The sequence below is a fragment of the Ambystoma mexicanum genome, chromosome 9 (assembly GCF_040938575.1).
Source record: "Ambystoma mexicanum isolate Mex_15411 chromosome 9, UKY_AmexF1_1, whole genome shotgun sequence".
Taxonomy (NCBI): domain Eukaryota; kingdom Metazoa; phylum Chordata; class Amphibia; order Caudata; family Ambystomatidae; genus Ambystoma; species Ambystoma mexicanum.
Genome location: NC_090931.1, coordinates 585,536,463 through 585,550,473, shown reverse-complemented (window position 1 = coordinate 585,550,473; position 14,011 = coordinate 585,536,463).

The window sequence follows — 14,011 nt, the reverse complement described above, 5'->3', positions numbered from 1 at the left end:
CATTGGATTAAAACAGGCCCGTTTCTTGGCCCGGATGAAGCGGGCGACTGCCCGTGGCGCAATCGCCCACCCTGATGAGGGCTCGAATTGCCCGAGGGGGCGCATTTACCTCGGGCGCGATTGCTCGAGTAGAGGCAGCCGGTGCTGGCCCTGCCTCTGATGTGCTCACGTTAGGTGCCGGCACATCAGAGGCGGCGCCAATACCTGCTGCCTCTACTCTAGCAATCACTAACAAACGACCTCCAATTAACTCCTCCCCCCCCTCTTCTTCCTTTCAATCCTAGCAGCAGGGGTCACTATCAGACTCGGCGCCACAGGGGGTGAATGAAGAAACAACAACCCACGGGGAAGTTAACTCCTTTTTCAATCATGTTAGGAGTTAACTTCCCCGTGGCTTATCGGCGGCGCAGCACTGCTGCAAAGTTCCATGGGCTCTGCAACACTTTCATAACAAGTGTGCGCAAAAAAACCATGGCAACAGGAAATGCTGTTTTGAAGAAATTAAATACTTTTTGTATTACAGGGTACAGTGTGTTGTGCGTTATAGTAAATCACTGTGGCAGTGTTTATAATAGTTAATGTGCCCCTGGACTAGTAGAAAGTTTACATTGTGTGTCTGATTCTAGTTCCTAGGTGTGGTTCTAGGCTTGGCGTATGTTTGTACCAGGAGAGTGGGGCAGGCTCCATTGGCACGCTCCTCTGTGTGCTGCTGTCAGTTTTGTGTAGTTTTCATCATTACATCGCTGGCGTGGCTATCGTGTTGTTGAGTTGCCTTCCAAGGCTAATCTAGCGCGTGTTTCCGGGCAGCCGTGAATCTCAACCCAATGGTGATGTGACCCTGGTACTCTTCAAGGGCACGGGTGGCACTGGCCTAAAGATCACGGTATTAATTGGCCCATTCCATCACAAATTCCCTTTACCAGTCCCTCCAAAATCTTGCGCACATTCATACAAAAGTTCACTGATATATAGAAACAAATGACGCCACCACGAAAGCACGATGCCCGGCCGCGCATGTGGTAATTACAGCCATAGGTTTGCCAGGTGGCTTCTGTTCCCATGCATATTTAAAAACAATTAAAAACATGGTACAAAAGTGCTTTTTTTTCTTTAAAAAACGCTTTTTAACCCACACTAAGGGGGTGTTCCTTCATCATTTTATGCACCGATTATCCCTCTACATAAGGAAGCCTGTTTCTGATCCCAAAGGCACCTCGTTAAAACTTTGTCAGGGGGAGGGTGCAGAAGAGAAGTAGTTTGAGCAATGGGGCCGACCAGCAAAGGCATCTCCACTCCTGAACTGGGAGGCAAAGGGTTGTCCCACTGAACAGATCCCTGTGCTGGCTTCCTCTCCTTCCTACCCGGGGCAGAGCAGAGGGAACCTACACTGTCTGTGCGAAACCAGACCCAGTGGCAGTACTCGGCCCATCCGGGCTGGTGCCTTCTATCTACTCTGAATGACTAGGTTCTGCATACCAAACTTCTGTTTGTAGTCTGGGATCATGTTTACATACAGGGCCGGTGTGCCCCCTGAGTTGGTGTGTTTCGTAGCAGCGACACCCCACACCAGGCCATTCTTTCTACCAGGGTGGATGCACCATATTAACATTCACTTCCTGTGTTTTCAAAAGGAAAGGGAACTGGGGAAATGGCAGAAATGCATGTCCATTAGTACTTTTTATAACCTGGGCATCTATTAGCAGTACCTGGCAAATGCCTAAAACGTATACACAAGCCAAAAACTGTTAGCTTTGCCAATGATTATTTTTACAGGACTTCACTGATGGACATGAACAGTGCTTATAAATCGATTGACTAAAGCCAGACCTGGTTAAGACATTTTTACTACATCAGTAGAGTTTATAGCTCAAATTAAGTCATTAACTTTCAGAAGACTGCTTTGATAAAACACTGGCATGTACTTCAAGTGCAAAGTTTGATGTTAAGGCTTGAATAAAGAGAGCTGAAAGAGTTTCCTTCTTGCTCAGTACATTGACAGGCCAACTCTAGCGTGAACCAGACAACTGAATCCTTTCGCCAGTACTGCCATAGCACCTGGCACTTGCCTTGTTCACTTGGGGGAGTACAAGTGGACGCTTGTAAACACTTTATTCCTCCCTTCTTTCACCAAAAATGATCCTCGGTAACCCCCCAGGTAATTTATGATTACATCAAAATGTGAGGAGTGATGAACTAGAGGAGCAACTCATGAGGGAGCCAATGACCAGAGAGGTGATGGGCCATATGAACCAAGGACCAGAGGAGAGCGATCAACCAGGTTTGCTCAATACTAGAGGGACGACTGAGCAGAGAAGAGTGACTCACAAGGGAGTCAAGGACCAGAGGGGTGACAGAAAAGCAGAGCAACTCACAAGGGCCTTGCTGCCAAGTGGGGGGCCCATGCCATGCGTGGTGGTCTTTCTAGGCCCATACTTATAATGGGAAGAACACAAATACCAGTCCTAGCATTTAACAGGAGATGCCTGGGATGGCTCAGTGTCACGAAGGACATGGCAATACCTGGCAGGTATGCAAGGGAGCCAAGGACCAGAGGAGAGTGACGAATTAAGAACCAGTTGAATGATGGACCAGAAAGGATGCAAAAAGTCAATGATCTGCTTTTATAAGTCACACATACAAGAAAATAAAATAGACACTAATTGTTAGAAAATTAAAAAGCAATTTTAATAAAAAGTTCTTGAATAACAATGTAATCAAACCTGTTTCATGTGTATAACAGTGATTTATTGACGTTGGGTAGGAGCTACTTAACCGCCGGTTATAGTTTGGGAGAGGCGCGATTGTGGACCGGGAGGGGCGCAATTTAATGTTTCGCCCTGGGCACCAAATGGACTAGAAACTGCCCTGGATTGAAAGCACTATTATTACGGTGGCGGTGCCACGTTCATTTTGCTTACAATAGCACTGAAAATCATTCCTTCAATGCTATAGTAAGCAAAATGAAGGCAGCGGCGGCGCTGCCGAAATAATGCTGCTTTCAATCCATGTCATTGGATTGAAAGCAGCATTATTTCTGCTGTGACGCCGCCTTCATTTTGCTTACTATAGCATTGAATGAATGATTTTCAGTGCTATTTTGAGCAAAATGAAGGCTACAACAACCGATTTTACGTTTTTGACAGGTGGGCGGGGCATGTGGGCGGGGCTGTGTGCAAATGGGTGGAGTCTTGTCTGGCTGTGGGCGCGGCATGCATCTCAGGAATTTTTATTTTCAAATGTAGGCAGGTATGTCTCCAACTTGCTCTCTCCCCTGCCACTCTCACACTTTCCCCCACCCACCTGCTACACACTTCCATTCCCTCTCTCTCCACTACCATTCATTCACCCATGCACTCTCCCAATCACAGCTAGACGTGTTGCACCAAGCACCACTCAGTCTCTCTCACACACACAGTAACTAAGCTCTCAACCATTTGTTTCGCAAAGGTGGGTGAAATCACCCGATTTTGTTTTTGGCGGGTGAGACGCCCATTGGAATGAATGGGCGTCCAGGAGGCTTGGCGGGTGAGTGAGCCCTTTACAAAGCGGGTGACACCCGCCAAAAGCGTGTGAGTTTAGAGCTATTCAGTAACCTCACCTGCACTCCCATCAAGCGGCTCCACAGAATGTCCAATGCTCCGGTCCACCTTCCATCATTCTTCTGCTCCCTCGCTCTTCCTGCGCAGCGCCGGACCTCAGCCAAACTTCTAACACACCAACACACTCTGCAGTCTTTACACAGGCTGTGTATACCTTTGTCTTCCTCTCCTCTCCCCCATTGGCTATGCGTTGCACCTGACTCAGGGGCCCAGTCAGTGTCTGTGCCTCCCCCCCGCCCCCCCCCGTGGGTCGCTCCGTTGCAAAAACATAAACACCCTGATATCCCTGCCCCCTTTGCTCTGCGACTGTCTCTGATGGCCCCCGAGTGGAAAGTGGGACGGCCTCTCACTGTATTTGCGCTGCAGGGAGTGATCCTCATTTCACATGACATGCGCCAGGTTATTGGAGTCTGCCAGGTCTATAATGATTTTCTTCTGTGGCCCTCTGAGTTAATCTGATCTGGCAATGCATTCTGGACTGGGTAGTTCTGAACGGCAACACAGAGAACTCTGGCCAGAATAGGGGGTGCATTTCCCTTTTCCCTTTACTCCACACATAAAGTAAGACTGGCTCTGGCATTCGCCCTGCTAGACATCCTACTGGCTGGGATGGTCCCTGAACCCCCCACACCCCCACCAATGGCCCCCGGACAGAGTCAAACCCCTGACCCTGTCATTGTCTCTTTTTAGTTAAATAAGTCTCTTTTTAGTTAAATAAACGTATTCCTATTGCTGTGGATTCATCCAGCAATTGTTTCTGCTTTTGCTGCTCCTGTAAAGTATTGGAAGAAAATCATGAATGGGTTCTTGATTTAAGCCTCGAAGGCAAAGGATTGGATAATTGATATACCTAGTTTCGGGCTGCCATCTAGTGGTACACTTGAAGACCCGCGCCCACTGCAAGACCAGCGTGTACCATATTTTAATAAACAGCTCAGTTGCATTTTGGGTGCATTTTTGGGTTCATATATGTGCCCGCAGAAATGTTGTACATCGTAGACAGGTAGTGGCTGCACAGGACTCAAGCGTAGTTTGTAACAGGAACCAGTGGTGGATAGTTGACGGTTACCACTGAGCACAACAACACTCTGCCGTAATCAATGCCAAAAGTCTGGTTGGCTGTCGATGTGGAGCTTGTGGTGCTGATGTAAATAGGTTTTGAGACCTATTCACTGCTAGGAAACATGTCCTAGCAATGGATATAGTTCAGAGCCAATAATCAAGCTTCACAGCCCTGCCCCCACGTCCCACACTGTCCTGACCCTGAAAGCTTTGCTCGGGCGTTAACAAGCTCAATTACAGCCCTTTGAATCCAAAAGGAGAGCGTTATTATTAAGCTAAATTAGGGGTGCACCGAAAAGTGGATTTAAATATTTGGCCAAATACAGAATAGTTGCCTAGGTATTCGGCCAAAGCTGAATACAGAGCCGACTGGTTGCCTTTTTAATAAATAACGTTTTGTAGGCAAGAAAAACACTTTGTAAATTAATAACACACTTTAAAACTTGCATAGCCATCCTTTATTGCATTTATTTTCTTTGTTGTCTATGCAAGATGTTTGAGAGGAATGCATCATCAGAAAATAAACTGTTCAATAACAGCAGTTTGTATTTTTGTACATTCCAATGTGTCGCTTGTTGGGCAGGGCCCAAGTAACTAAGACTAGCACATAAGTGTAGTATGCAGGCATGCAATCCCTGTGAGGGGAGGCTGGGATATGTCTGGTATTTTCAAGTGATCCTCTTGGGCCTGCCCTTCTTCAGCCTTCTGCCTCCAGCAAGGCACTGAAACACAAAAGGAGTGATTGCGTCTATTAGCCCGCTGCTGACTGCTGAAGTGCTACTGAATAGAAAGCTTTGGGGTGCTAATGGCTTGCTTTCTACTTGTGGTACTGAGTGCTGGTGAGGCATTTGAAATGTGTCTTTTCATTAATAGATAGTATTGTTCTGTCTTTTTCAGGTGGGATATGTTTGTGGTGTTTTTGGACATGGTAAGACACCAGACACAAATAGAGAATGCTGAGTCCTCCATGGTTCTCGGCTGACCCCATAGGGAAGGGACAGTTCTGATTTCACATTGGCATATGCAGGTTATTTTACTTATTTGTTTCACTTGTCCATCCATTTGCTCCGATGTTTCTAAATTTTAAACTTGTATCTCTTTGTCTCTATTACACAAATACCCTTTTTATAGCTCTCTAATGTTGGGAGGAATATTTCTGCTGCCAGACTGGGGCATTTTGGTAAAATAAATATAGCCATGCTCTTTAGTAACATCTGTCACCTTTACTGAATTCAAAAGGACTCATTTTGTAAATCTAATAAAAAGTTGGACGGCAGGAATTGTAACCTATGTTTCGATATTACAAGCACATCTCTGCCACAGGCACACTTCCCACTGAGCCATCTTACTTGCTCTACAACCTTGGCCTGCAGGCTGAATACAGTTCTTTACTGCAGGCACACAACCTCCTGGTGTATTTTCCTCAGGTTTGGAACTTCCTCGGATCTCTGCAGCAGTCATATTAATCCACTTAAATTATTTTGTTTGGATTGGGAATTGGTGGGATTGGGACCTGTAATTTTCAGATCCAGATCTCTCACACAGGTCATCAGCAAATCAATAAGCGCCTAAAGAAAATACCATTTCCCAATAGCGACTTCATAAACTATTGTTGCAGCTCAATGGTTTTCAACTGCAAAATACAAGGGCGGACAGAAATACATTAAAAATATTCAGGGGTTTGCTTCAGCTCACCCCTCCCCAGAAAACCACCAGATAAAAGTCTGTCTGACCAGCACATGAAGTGCTGCCACTTTGCACTTTCACACCTCTGCTCTGCCTGTACTCATTCAAAAAAGTGACAGCAGCATTTGTCTAATGATCCTTTTAAAGGATAAACGTGACATACCTGAATGATTCCAGGTACGCAGTTAAAGCAGTACTTTGAAGCAAAAACTATTCAGCTTCGAATGATACTTAATTCAGTATTTGGCCAAAGTCGAAAATACCTCATTTTCAGCTGGAATTCGGATGAATACTTACTCAAAGCCGAATTTCGGTACACCCCTAAACTAAATGCACCGCTGGGGCAAAATGTGTGTGTCGCAGGGCTGGAGATGCTAACAATGGGAGGAGTGTAATACTGTAGCTGGCATGAGAATGGAGTCATGGTCACGCATACAAAGAGGCAGGACGTCAGAGTGGAAAATCAAAGAGACAAAGGAGTTTCCTGTGGGGCCCAGGTGCAGGGTGAGGAGAACAATGGGCAGAAAGATGGTGGCTGGACCGGGAGTGACAAGGAGGAATGGGAGACCCGAAGAAGGACTGTGATCTCTGTCAGGTAAAAAAGCCTGCAGTGAAGCCAATGAGGCACTGCCCCACCACTCGTTGGCATACTAACATGGGTCAAAACATGAAACAAATGTTGCATAGTTTTGTTGAAACTGAGATTGTGCAGAGAGTTAAAACTGAATCAAAATGGAGCGGTAGGCGAATTACCAACCTAGCAAAACCTGACTAGAATTCTTACTTGATGTCTCAAGGGGAGTTGGGAATGGAGGTGAGCTGTCCAATGAATGGAGCTGAGCAAGCCAATGATGGTTTGAGTCTCACTCTATCTTTTTTGTGTAGGAAGAAGCAGAGCCAATCCAGGCTTTACAGGCTTTTCCATAACAGGTTTGATTGGTACAGAGTCCAGAATATGGTCAATAAAGTAAAGGTTGCGTTCAAATTGTAGTGGTCCTTGTACTCTTAAACCATTGTCCGCTCCCCTCCATACTTGTAAGGTGTTGTTCCTGCGCGTGGCTTGACAGGAGGAGACACGCCTACTCACGCCTCCTTCACACACATACAGGATCCATCCTGCGTATTCTTTTCATTCACAGCTGTTAGTGGACTTTTTGAGGGGCTGGATGAAGGCCCATGTGCAGGACAGGGGACTAGGAGTAAAACTGTCAATACCGTTAGTAGCCTATACCGACTCCTATGTCCCATCTCTTTAACTGTATACATGGGTGAAGAAAATAAAGCAATCTACACCAAGAAAGAAGGAAGTGGCAGCAACCATAGAGACTAGATCAACCACATATGCTCCTTAGTACTGAATGCACATACTAAGCATTGGCTCTGGAACTTGAGCCCAAAGGAATAATGTTTGCAAGTGGCCGTGGCTTCCAGAGGGGCAAGCTTCTGAAAAGCAACAGAAGCTGTAGTGTTTGGCAGTCCACACTGCCTGCAGCTGTCAGGAGGATGAGCAAATCTTCAAAGACCCTGCCTGGGAGCGGAGTGTGGCAAAGTGTTTGGCAGAGTGTGTTGCTGTGTTCCTGTGGAGCCGTTGGGGCAGAGGCCTGGGCGTTTCTCTTGGCGTAAAATCAATGGAGAGAGGACGTGTCTTGGAGGTCTTCCCTTGCATAAGCTCTGAGAAAAACAGTAAGTGTGGATTTGGCCCGAATTTAAAGCGAGAGGTGCTAGCGAAGAGGAGGGCGGATATTGTTGAAGTCGGGTGGTTGTATCTCAGCACTGCGGAGCTTGCTGACCAGGGCCGGGAGCAGCTCTTATGCAATCACCAGCCTTTGAGGACTTTTGCTATTGACTGCACCCTGCTATTTGTTAAGAACATTTAAATCGTTTGCTTACTGGCCGGGTCTTGATTATCATAAGGGCTTCAAACTTGCTATCTTACTTTGCCGCGCTTAACCTTTTGAATATGATGTGGCCCCCGGCTCGCAGAAGTGGGCTGCGCAGTGCCGCAGTACGCGGGTTAAAAAGACTAAAGCGCTTGCCTGCAGATCCTAATAACAACACTCTAGATGCTTGTACAAAAAAAGGCTCGAACTGGCACCACGGCAGAGACACAGCCCCCAATAACGTCTTTTTTTGGAGCGACATCGACTATATCGAAAGTGGCTCCCCAGTTAGACTTGAATAATCCCACAGCTAATATAGAAATCACCAATGCAGAGATTTCACCGACTATCAACAACAATCACTCGCCACTTAATATGTGTATGGATTACAGCGCGCCTCTCTTGGTGGGCTCACAACGCCACAACAGAATTTTGACAGGGAGAACATCATAGGCACAAAGTTATCTGCCACCCCAGACTTGGTGGCCCTTGTTTCTTCAACAGATTCCTTTGAAACATCTTCAGAGAGTAACGACAGTTCAGCTTCGACTCCGCAAAAGGGCAGCCTGGGAAGAAAGGGAGCTAGTATGCCATGTTTCATGGCAAGGCTAATCATCTCAGAAATAGATGCCGTGATGCCTGGGATGACAACTGTTGCCAAAGAACAAGTGGCATGAAAACACTATTGGCAAAAATATTGGATGTGATACTGATTCATTCTGCGTATCCGACTGCAGAGCAAATACGGAAGTAAAAAGTGGGATGCCACCTGGCAACGTGCAAGTCCTAAGCAAAAAGTTTGAACCTACCATGCTGAATTTAAGGGTTGGCTCACAATGACCATCCACAAGTGGCTTAGACATAGTAGTCCCTAGAAATACGACCCATCCAAAATTGAAGTATGCGGATATTTTCATCTCTCCCACAGAATAAGGGGTAAATAAGGGAAGTCTAAATACTACTAGCTTTGAAACACCCTCTGTCCAACCCTCAGCTAAGTCTAAATCAAACAAAAGCGCGAAGCGATTAAAGACACAAAAAAAGAGGGAAGCAAGTTTGCCTTTAGCAAACACCCTAGGAAAACTAACAATGTGGCCGGCACGCTGATTTCGAATCGATTGCAGGATGGTACCATTAGGCAGGCCAGATGATGTGGGCCTATGGAGCAATGGCTGTACCCTCGCCCTGCCACACTAGAAGCAGAGCATATTTCGAACATTGAACCAATAAGGCGGCCAAGTCCAATAGCATTGCTACGTAACCATGTAGCATTGAATTGGATACATTTTGGTCCATATTTATAGCACTGACTTGAAGATAATGACTGCTGCAGCTTACTGTATATGGAAATAATTTTTTAAGCTACTTTGACAAAGTATTGTATATGTATCGAACTGTTGATTAACATCGTATTATGTAAAACATTTCATTAAGGAATGTGCTTAAGGTTTGTAAATAACACAAACTGCACTGTGAAGAAAAAAATAAATAAAACATAACAGAAGCTGGCTTGGTTCTGACTGAGTCGGGGAATTACTTTCCCGCGGAGAAGTATGAGGATGCTCTGATAAGCAGGAAACAATCCAGCAGGCACTGCACAAGTCGCCACCTGTTTGCCAGAATTAATACCAACATAGGTCACAAAAATTCTGGCAGAAAACCCAATAGTTTTGATAAGCCCTTCAAATGTTCACAAAATAAAGAAGTAGACATATGATTCACCCCTAAACTTAATTTCCTAAAAGAACAAAAACTGGGGGCTCAAAGATCGGAACATTACCTATAACGAGACAATGGGCCTCATCACGAGTTGGGCGTTACGCCCTAAAAGTTTTGATAATGGAATAAGCACTGCTAATACCGCTCTGCCAGATCACAAGCCGGTAATGAGCTGGGGTGAAGTGCCCCTTCTGGGGTTGGCTCAAGCCTGATTTCCATTATTTCTTTCCTCTTCGGTAATGGTACAGCAGGCTAAAAAACAATGGAATGAGAGGCTACCCAGAGTAGTAATTGCCAGCAGTTGCCAGTGGTTATTATTCATTCAGAGTGTTTCCATCCATAACTCTTCAGGTTTGCAAAGTCACCCTAAGTGTACAGGTATACCTAGACTTTGGTCCAAGTGTGATATTCCTGGCGTCTCAAGCTGCACCTCACCAATGACATCCAACAAGGCTGAAACACGTGCGTGGTTCATTGTGGTTTCACGCAAAAGTGGCGTGTCCTAGTGTCAAGCACAGTGTCTAGCGAGAGCAATGTATCTGAGGTCCTTGGAGTATCGGTAGTAGGACTTCTTCAGTGCTGGTCTTGACATCTTGGTAGCAGTCTTTCTCCAAGGTGCTCCAGAATGCAGATGGTGAATGCAAAGGGTCCAGCTCAGTCTTCGCCCATGACGGATGACATGGAAGATAAGCAGAACCAAACCATCAACACCACAGACTCGCCTCCCAGTATTTGTGTGGTGGTGAGGAAGTGCAAGCACTGAACTGGGAGGGGTAGATGTAGATGGATGACCCTAGGGCAAGGATATTTCAGTGTAATTCCTTGGGTCCAGGGAGTCAAGGTGAACCCAGAAGAGGGGCTGAGGGGTTCCAAAAGGCAGGAACCAAGAGGAAGAGAAACTCACAGGCAGTGAGTCGGACAGGTTGACAGACTAGCAAAAAAGCAGGCAGCAGGTCCAGCACAGCAAGAGAACGGGCGAGAATTGCAATGAGCAGTTTGCAACACAGCGTCCTCTTTTATAGTCACAGCTGACTCCGTTAAACATCTTTTTGTTAAACCTGTTGAAATCAAAGACTGTGCGTCACAAGAGCCAGAAAATATTCTTAGCATTTATTGACCTGTCTAAGGCGTTCAACACCGTTAAAATACCTATTTAATGGAGAAAACTAGCAGATTCGAGATATCCGAGCGTGTTGCTGAACAACATCAAAGACCTTTACCTGGACACATCCATAAGAATAAGGCTAGATAAATCAGGCCTTTTGTCGGAGACCATCCCAACGAATGTAGGCCTGAAGCAAGGCTGCCCGTTGGTGCCAGAACTCTTTAACATTTTCATGTCAGACGTAGAGGATGCCTTTTTTCAAATTCGACCTTTTTCCGCCGAAGCTTGCAGGAACACCTATTAGGAGAATATTATACGCTGACAACATTGTATTGATCGATCAGACTCCCATAGGTTTACAGCACCAACTGGTGGCCCTCCAAGTCTATGTGGAAACTAAAAGCTTAAAAATAAACCCAGCAAAATCTCGGTTTATGACATTTGGTGTACCGAACTTCAGAGGCACTAAGAAGAAGCCAACTCGGTCATTGCACGGTGAAACAATTCTGGAGGTCAAGTAATTTAATTACTTAGGCGTCTGCATAAACACCAGCAGATGCGAGGCACCCAGAGTTGATTTACTGGAGAAAAAGACGAAGAACCTGGCAGCTCAAGGACATATACTGTTAAACAGATACTGCTGATTTACGTTAAGACCACTTGTGACATTCTATCGAATGAAAGTAACACCCATTCTGACCTACGGCGCTGAGACCTCCTTGTTACTCCCGGAAGACACGTGGTCGTTAATAGAAGGTACTTTATGGAAGACCGTTCTTCGGTTACTGATGAGCCTGCCAATACAGATAGTAAGAAGAGAGCTACCTCTTACATCCCTTAAAGCAATAGCAGCATGGAAATCACTCTCATTCTGTCCTCAATGTATTGAGGATAATACTGGTGGAGGGTTCCAAGTCTTGAAGAAGGCGTTGGAAGAGCAGAGTGAAAAAACATTATTGGAATGGCAAAACATCTGCCAAGCAATCATTAAAGACTTTAATGAATCAAATGAGACATTGATAAGGGACCCCAGTAAATTCAAGAAGAAACTATATACAAAAGACTGGATCGAGACCCAGGAGGGGATACAAAAATACAAACACCATGAAGACTTTTGGTGTGGGGCGCGATAGCTGAACGTGTTACCTGCGTACCTTAGCATCTTCCCAAATTGGTTCTTTAAATCACAATACATCCGCTTCCGATTAAACATTCTTCCAACCAGACAAGTCGTAGGTAAGAGAAAAAATCAGGACACAAGAATTGTATGAAGATTATGCAAGAGAAAGGACTCAATTGAATCTTTGAAACATCTGATGCTTATTTGCCCGGCATTGAGAAAGAAGAGAAACTTCTTCTTAGGTGAGGCAATGAAAATGTACAGCAGCAGGTCGATAGATGACTGGTGGAAGATACTGGTGGAAGGAGAAAAGACTAATATCATTCTGGCTCTGATCAAACTCTTGTTGACCATATTCAAGAGAATTGACAAAGGGTTTTTAAGTAGAAAACCAGAATAGTCGATCAGAAATGGCAGAGACATACTAAACGAGGCTGATGACATTTTTAATTTTTGCTGATTTTAATATTTTGTTATACTTGGTTAAAGTTGTGGCTAAAGGTTTCCTATATTGTAAACCATTTTGAACCAATAAAAGAAAAAATAGTCAGAGCTGAGCTGGAGCAGGAATGTGCTGTGGTTGCCATGGAAACGGGCATCGAGGCAGCAATCACCGAAGCGGAACAGCGTAGACCGCCTTGTCTATGTCCTGCTATCCGTGCTCCGAGGCTCCAGGAGTATGTAGATGGAAGCAGCCTCCAGTTCAGATACAGGCACCAGTGACCCAGCAAGGTAAGCGAGGAAGCGCGCGAGCAGCGCGTGACACCTAGCAGTTTGGGATGGACTGCCACGTTTGGAGTGGAACAGTGCATGGTTTCCATATTGGTTTTCCCCTTCTTTAATGGTGCAGCTTGCCGAAAGTCAATGGCATGGAAGATCATCCAGAGCAATTACCAGTAGTTCTGATTAATTTAAAGCTTTTCCATCCATCATTGATCAGTGTTGCATGTTCAGGCTAAAACCATTCAGTGTCCCCTATTATCCCCTGTTTGCCAAAGGTTGCCACATAAATGCCTTGTAAACAGCACACAATTAACATTTAGATCTAACTCCAACACTTCACTAAATCAACTATTTTCATACACCTGCACATGTGAGTACCCTAGATTCCTAATTACTGTACTGTATCTGCACACTGCACTACTCAGATATAAGGCATTCACACCTGCTCCTCCAGCTGCTTCTCCTAATCACCTCTCCTAAAGCTTTCTCCTATCATGGTACAACTCCCTCCTTTCCTATCCCTATTAAAAAATTCACAACTCGAAACTTCCACTACTCTGTCTCTCTTCCCCCTCCTTCCAACAAACAAAGCCAACAAGCTAACCATACCTCCCCTAGCACCTCTGAACATCGCCTCTCTTTCTCTGAGATTCAACTTCTCTAGTCTTCCTTACCTCATCAGAGCATTGCCCTCTGGAATACGCAGTCTGTATGCAACAAAACGTCGTCTATCACTGACTACTTTCAGTCCAGCTCTCCTCCCCTAGACCTTCTTGCTATCACTGAAACCTGGATTTCTCCATCTGACACTGCCACTCTGGCGGACCTACACAACTCCAAACTATCCTTCATTCACTCTCCTCGACTGGCTGGCAGAGGTGGAGGCGTCGGACATCTACTCTCTTCCCGCCTTGATGCCTCACAAATCTCCAATGCCACGTTCTCTCCTACCTCTTTTGAATTCACCATTTCTGCTATTGCTCTGCCTTACCCGGTTCACATCATATCCATCTATCACGGGCCTGTTCACACTGGACCCTTTTTGATGATCTTGAGCAACGCCTTGATTCTCTTTCCACTAAACATCACCTCAATCTCTTAGGTGGCTTGAACCTTC